Genomic DNA, 6485 nt, shown 5'->3' with positions numbered 1-6485 from the left:
GGCGGCTTCCGTGGCCGGGAACCGCGGAAACGACGCTTTGCACGACGATCCACGTGGACACGATCGTGGACGACCCGGGGACACGAATACCATACGGCCTGGCCTGGCCTGGCCTGGCCTGGCCCAGGAAACCGGGCGACGCGAGGAGACGACTCGTCCATTCGCGACAACTCTTCTCCATTTCCGGCCGGCCGTGTTCGAGGATCGGTGCCGCAATTAGCAACGACCTCTGCTCCACTCCTCTGCACCCCCTCCCCTTCTCGATGCGCGAAGAACCGGCACGGAAACGGCATTTGAATTGCATTTCGCCCGTGAGAGCATTGCCTGATTCCGTGTCTTCGCCGAGAAATTGCGAGTTGGTGGATTAAAAGGGAGGGGTAGGGGAGGAACGGGTGGTCGAGGAGGGTATGGAGGGTGAATCGGGTGCCCTTTCCTTGGCGGCGACACGAGTCAATGAAACGAAGGAGGAGGAATTCGAGGAGGAGCAGGAGAACAGATTTTACTTTCCTCTTTTCTCTATTCTTTTCTTCTCGATTCTCATGAGTGGATATCATTTCGCGGGATTATTAGGAATTTTGTATATCGGAATTATATATAAGGAATAGCGTTAAATGATCGCGTTATTTGTTTTGAACAAAAGATGGATGGATTACGCGATTCATATTATTCGTTCTTAAAATAAAACGAAATTATTCTATTATTCATGCGAAGTGGTTAAATTGTGTAAATTTATCGCTTCGAGAGATCATTTCGACGATTTCTTTCCTCGAGTTCTTTACTCTCTTTCGAACTGAAACCACTTTCACCTATGACCAACCAACTCACCTATGTTCGATTCGATTTTATCCGTATTCGACCCTCCCCCTTCCCTCTCCCCCGTATTCCATCTACTCCATCACACCGTTCCCTAGAAAACCTAGCGATAAAGAAATCGCTTCGTTCCGAAAAAGCCTCCGACCAATCCTCCGGAATAACGCGAGAGAAAGGGAGAAAGGGAGGCGGGAGGGAGGGAGCGCGAGGAGGGGGAAAGAAAAAGGAAAGGAAAGGAAAAAGAAAAGAAAAGAAGAGAAAGGAGAAGAAAAAGAAAAGGAAAAAAAAAATAAAAGAAAGCAAAGGGGAGAAAGGTTAGCCGTGGAAGAATATCGCGCGCAGACGCCCGGTAACGATCGAGCGGGGCGAGCTCCGCTCCTCTCTCCCTCTCTCTCTCTCTCCCTCCCTCTCTCTCTCTCTCTCTCCCTCTCTCTCTCTCTCTCTCTCTATCTCTCTCTCTCTCTCGGTTACAAACATTGCATAGCCGCGTGTTTTACAGCCGGGCCCGTTTCGGCCTTAAATTTCTCGATCGTCGCGACGGTGGTCCGTGGGAAAATTGGCGTGTCCGTGCAACGCGGCAAAAAATTACATGAATTTCTAAAGGGCAAAGGACACGGGGAATTGTCGAACGGTTGTACCCCGCGGCCGCTGTAACGCGATCCTACCGTAATTCACGTTGGTTTTACGCTTTATGCGACACGCAGAACATTGCGCGCGGCTCGCGCGAATTTACGGGGGAGGCGCGCGCGTACCGAGGCGAGCCGAGGCGGACAAAACCTTTGCGACCACGGGGCCACGGCTTGATGGACGCCTGGCCGGTATTGGATTAAACGACGGGGAGGGGAAAAAAAAAGAAAAAACGAGGAGGAGAGAGAGAGAGAGAGAGAGAGAGAAAGGGAATAACGCGACGGCTGGGGACCGACGTTGTTTCTTTCTCTCTCTTTCTCTCCCTCCCTCTCTCTCTCTCTCTCTCTCTCTCTGTTGCTTTTTTCTGAGAGACTTTCCGCGCCGAGCCTCCGCGGACAAGGCGATCGCGATAGCCGGCCGGCCGGATGGAGGAATGGTAAAATATGCAGGCGAGCTTTGCACTGGTCGAGGTTTCTACGCAATGTGAATGGGCGGTTTTTTTTTCGAGATAGAGACGTGAATTTTTATTGTTTCGCGGGAGACGGTTTGGAGATGGCTAAGGAGATTTTGATATCGCGCAAGGGGAGGGAGGTGAATGAATGAGATGATTGATCGTTTGGCGATCGGTGAATGGTTTCGTTGAATGGGTTCGGGGGGAGAAGAGGGGGCAAGGTTTCGGAGTTTTATCGATTTCTTGGTGGCTTGTTTGTTCAAAAATATTTTGAAACGTTTTGAATGAAATTATAGACACGCGTTTAATTCTTTTCTAAATTGAAATTATTCCAAGTGAAAGGAAGAAATTGAATCGATTGAAACAAAAGCTTGAAGTGTCTGGAAAATTAACTTGTTTGGAAAAATGTTTTATATTATACTTTTCGAATGAAATTATATAGACACACATTTCTAATTCTTTTCTAAATTGAAATTATTTTGGAATATTATTTTACTTTCTAAAAAAAAAAAAAATTAAATCGATTAAAAATTTGAATCACCTGATAATGTCTCTTCAACAAATTACGCGAAATCCAAAGGAATCACCAAGTCGCCGATTCGCTCGTTCAATTCATTTTCAATTGAACGCATATATTTCGTATCAAATTCGCGCCTCCACGTAAACAACCATACGTTGCGATTCTCGTTAAAAACCGGCAACCAGAAATTTATCGCGAGCGGTCAAACATCGCGAGTTCGTTTTTCGCGTCGGATGCATAATTGTAAAAACGTCGCTGGGGAGGGAGGAAGGGAAGGAGGGGGGAGGTGCGCGCTAAAAAGCGCGAATCCGCGGAATAACGCGCGCGATTTTAAACGAACGACGTTAATCCGTTCTGCAAACCGCGTTACGCGATCGCGTACTCGCCGATTTTATTATGTGAACGCGTTCATAGTTAAACGCTTGTAAATTTCTGTAATGCGGGAGGGGAGGGAGGAAGAGGAGAAGGGTTGGAGGCGCGCGCGCATCGAAAAGTTGCGAATAACCGTTTTTATATTTACACGGTAATCCGGCGATAAATTCGCCACTCCTTTCGCGCTGGTTCATCGCTGTATCGGGCGCGAGTTATTTTAAATTTTAATTTCGGGCCGGGTCCGCGGCGAGGAAAAAAAAAATGGCGCATTGTAAATCCGTCGCCGATTTTTCATTAAGCTTTACCTCGGTTAACGCTCGAACGGTTGCATTAAAAACCGTGTCTTTATCGCGTTGAATTTTTGTTTTCTCTCTCTCTCTCTCTCTCTCTCTCTCTTTTTTTTTCTCTTTAGATTTTTAATTTTGACGCGGAAAGAAAGGAAAGAAGAGGCAGAGAACGTATTCGATTGTCGAGAAATAATTTTCGAAGGAGAGAAGGGAGAATAAAAAGGGAGAATGTATAAGGGTGATTAAAATACTTGGGAGGCTCGTGTTGCGCAGCTTGGATCGCAGTTGTTGCGAAGTTATCTTTCGTCAGAATCAATTGGTGGCCGCTTTCTTCTTCGTATTATAAAGTGTTCCTTTGAAACGACCATGGATTCATTTGATCCCTCGTAATCATACTCGGGGATAGAATAGAAGAAATTATTTAACGCGAAGAAAAATGAAGCTTAAATATTCACAGAGAAACGTTTATTCGTAACGATCGAAAGTTTCTTCGAAAACGCGTACAATTTGAAACGATCAACAGAGTAATAATAATAACGTTACATTATACGTAAACGTATTCTTTATCTATCTCTCAATTCCAATCAAAAAAAGAAGAAAAAAAAAAGAAAATAAAAAAATCGAATAAACATCAATCGCCTATTCCTCTAACACTTACTCAAAAACTTGCAATAACCGCCACTTGGAGCTCTATCCCCCTTCGCTCCGCCCTGCGCAGGTAACATGCCTCGATACACTGGGCCGGTAAGTCGACCTTTAAAGATTCAATGGCCGGGCTATCTGTACGGCTTTTGTACGTATCCCGCACACGAGTGCTCGCAACACATCCCCAACGTTGCGCTGGAAAAAGGGTTGAAAGGGTAGCGATAAGAGAGGATAGCCGGAGTGCTCGATCCGCGAAAGAAGAAAAGAGGAAGTTCGGTGGGAGGGGGTGGCCGAGGCAGGTGGAGTGAGATTCGGTCGGGGGAGGAGGGTGGCAGTCGTGCATTGTATCGCGAGTTTTTTCGAGCGAGGCTGCTCCGGGGACGACGCCACGGCCGTGCTAGCGGAGGGTGTTTCGAGAGAGGACGAGGGTGTACGGGGGTGGAGAACGAGCCGGGAGGGGTGAGTCGGTCGGTCTGGTGGGCGAACGTCTGTCTGTTGGCTGCCAGCGAGCCAGTCAATCATTACGGGCTGCGCAAGCGCCTGCGACCCATCTTCGCTCTCCTCCAACCATCCTTTTCGCCCTTCAACCCCCTCACCACTCGCCCGTCTCCCTCTTTCCAACCCAAGCTCCTCGACCAAGCACGTCTCGCTTCTCCTTCGACTCTCTCTCTCTCTCTCTCTCTCTCCTTCTCCTCTCGTTCCGTTCGACTCGTCCCTCTCCGTCGCCTTCTCTCGTTCATCCCCTTCGTTTCCCTCAGTAGCGAGTTCACCCCGTTGCCTCCGCGCCACAAGCACGCTACAATGCTGCCCGCCACCGCCGCCGCCCATCCTGCATATTTAAGCGAGCTGTCTTGCCATCCAGCCACCCGACCGACGACCGTTCTCCACCATAGCCGACCGCGGCTTCCGTGTATACGTGTACACGCCTTTCGCGTAGAGAAGAATCGCTTTGGTAAACGGAGGATCTTATTCCCTATGCTTAACTATTATGGATTATTCTTCGATCGAAGAAATATATATATATATATATATATATGCTACGTACACTTGGAAAATTAAATTACTTCTTAAAACAGAAGGAAAAGAAAGGGTGCAACAAATCTATCTATGTCTATCTCATCCGATAAGAAAAAAGAAGAAAAAGAAGAAAAATCACGAAATTATAGAACTAATTTATTAATCGCAAAACCGAAAATGGATTGGCAATTGATCGCCTTTCCAATTTCGTCGACTAAGAGAGAAAACTAAAGCTTCCTCCACACACGGCACCTCCACCGACGACGCGCAAAAGCTCCGCGTCCTGAGGCGCCCCCATCGGCGAGGGTGGCGAAACGAGGAACCGTGGCGGCTTTCCCCGTGGGCATGCGCCGTGTGGCGTCCGCGGGGGTGGGTGTCGGAGGAAGGGCGAAAGGGTGGTAGCCGGGCCGTGGAGCGGCGGTGGTGGTGGAAGCCCGGGGGTTGCGTTGTGCCGGCGGGGTGGTAGTCGCGCAAAACCGGAGGGTCGCCCACGGCTCCGCTCGGCTCGTTCACTCGCTCGTGCTCGCTCGCTCGCTTACGCCGCTGCCGGCTGGCCGGGGGTGTTTCCATGGATACGGCGCTCGCGCCTTGACATTGACAAATGGCTGACCGAGGGTGAGCCGAACACAGCGCCGCTTTTACATATGCAGGGACACCCATTTGTCCGCGCGGGGGTGGGATGAGGTGGGAAGCGGACGGTGGCCGACGGAGAAAGAAGGGGGCGGAGGGAGGGGAAAGGCTGGCGACGACGACCGCCGGCCACGACCGCTGATTCGCGATACTTTGATACCTTCCTCGGTAAAACGATTCCCTTTTTCTGCGATCATTCATTGCATCGAATTAATCTTAATGATACGATCTGAAATGAAAATGTTTGTGCGTATGAAAGAGAGAGAGGGAGACGAGGATAAGAGTTGAAGAGGCAATGACAACACGTGATCGTCTGTTGTACCACTAGTGGCCTACTTTGGATTTCGTATATACGTTTTGGGCAAGAAACGACGAGATTGTGAAACGATTCCCTGTTTAATCCTTTTGTAATCGACGCAGTATCCGTCGAAAACTTTGATGTGACGTGGAGATGGGGAAGGAAAACAATTAAAGAGAGATATTTCGTAACAAGATCTTTTGTTATTGGAAAATTCTGTATGAGAGAGCAAGAGAGAGAGAGAGATATAATGAATTAGGTAGATGAATTTAATCTTGAAATGGCTGGTTGACTAGTCAAGCTCGTGCGCATCGAATTTGTTTACCTCGTTATTTCTCGAGAAATGTGAGCGAGGATATCCCTGTCCAACGGTTACTGTACTCGTCGGTGGAGACTTTTCACAAAGGAATAGCGGACGTCGCAGACTTTGATGAAATTATATCTTCTATTTCATTGAATAGTCTGATTTATTCGAGGCGCATTGTGAAGTAGATGATGAAATTTTAATGCAATGTCCGCTCGACCCCGGGGATCGTCGAAAGAGAAGAATGGAAAAAATTGATGTTTATTGAAGGACGATAAAGCCGTCCATTGTTTCGCGCTTTCGGCTCTTCGGGAAGGCGAACGCCGAAAAATAACGGCGTGGAAGCGAGAATATGCTCACCGATGAATATGCTGACCGAGCGGGAACGTCGATTTAAGAGATAAACGCGTAGCTGACTCTCGTTAATCCACGTTCCGAAATGAAACTTCTCGAGTTCGCGATCTCGATTATCGGTAATTTTTTATCAAGAAATATAATAGAAAATTATATTTTCTAAAAATATA

The sequence above is a fragment of the Apis dorsata genome, unplaced genomic scaffold (genome assembly GCF_000469605.1).
Source record: "Apis dorsata unplaced genomic scaffold, Apis dorsata 1.3 scaffold_265, whole genome shotgun sequence".
NCBI classification, from domain to species: Eukaryota; Metazoa; Arthropoda; class Insecta; order Hymenoptera; family Apidae; genus Apis; species Apis dorsata.
The sequence above is the reverse complement of the archived record's forward strand: the minus strand, read 5'-3'. Positions refer to the sequence as shown.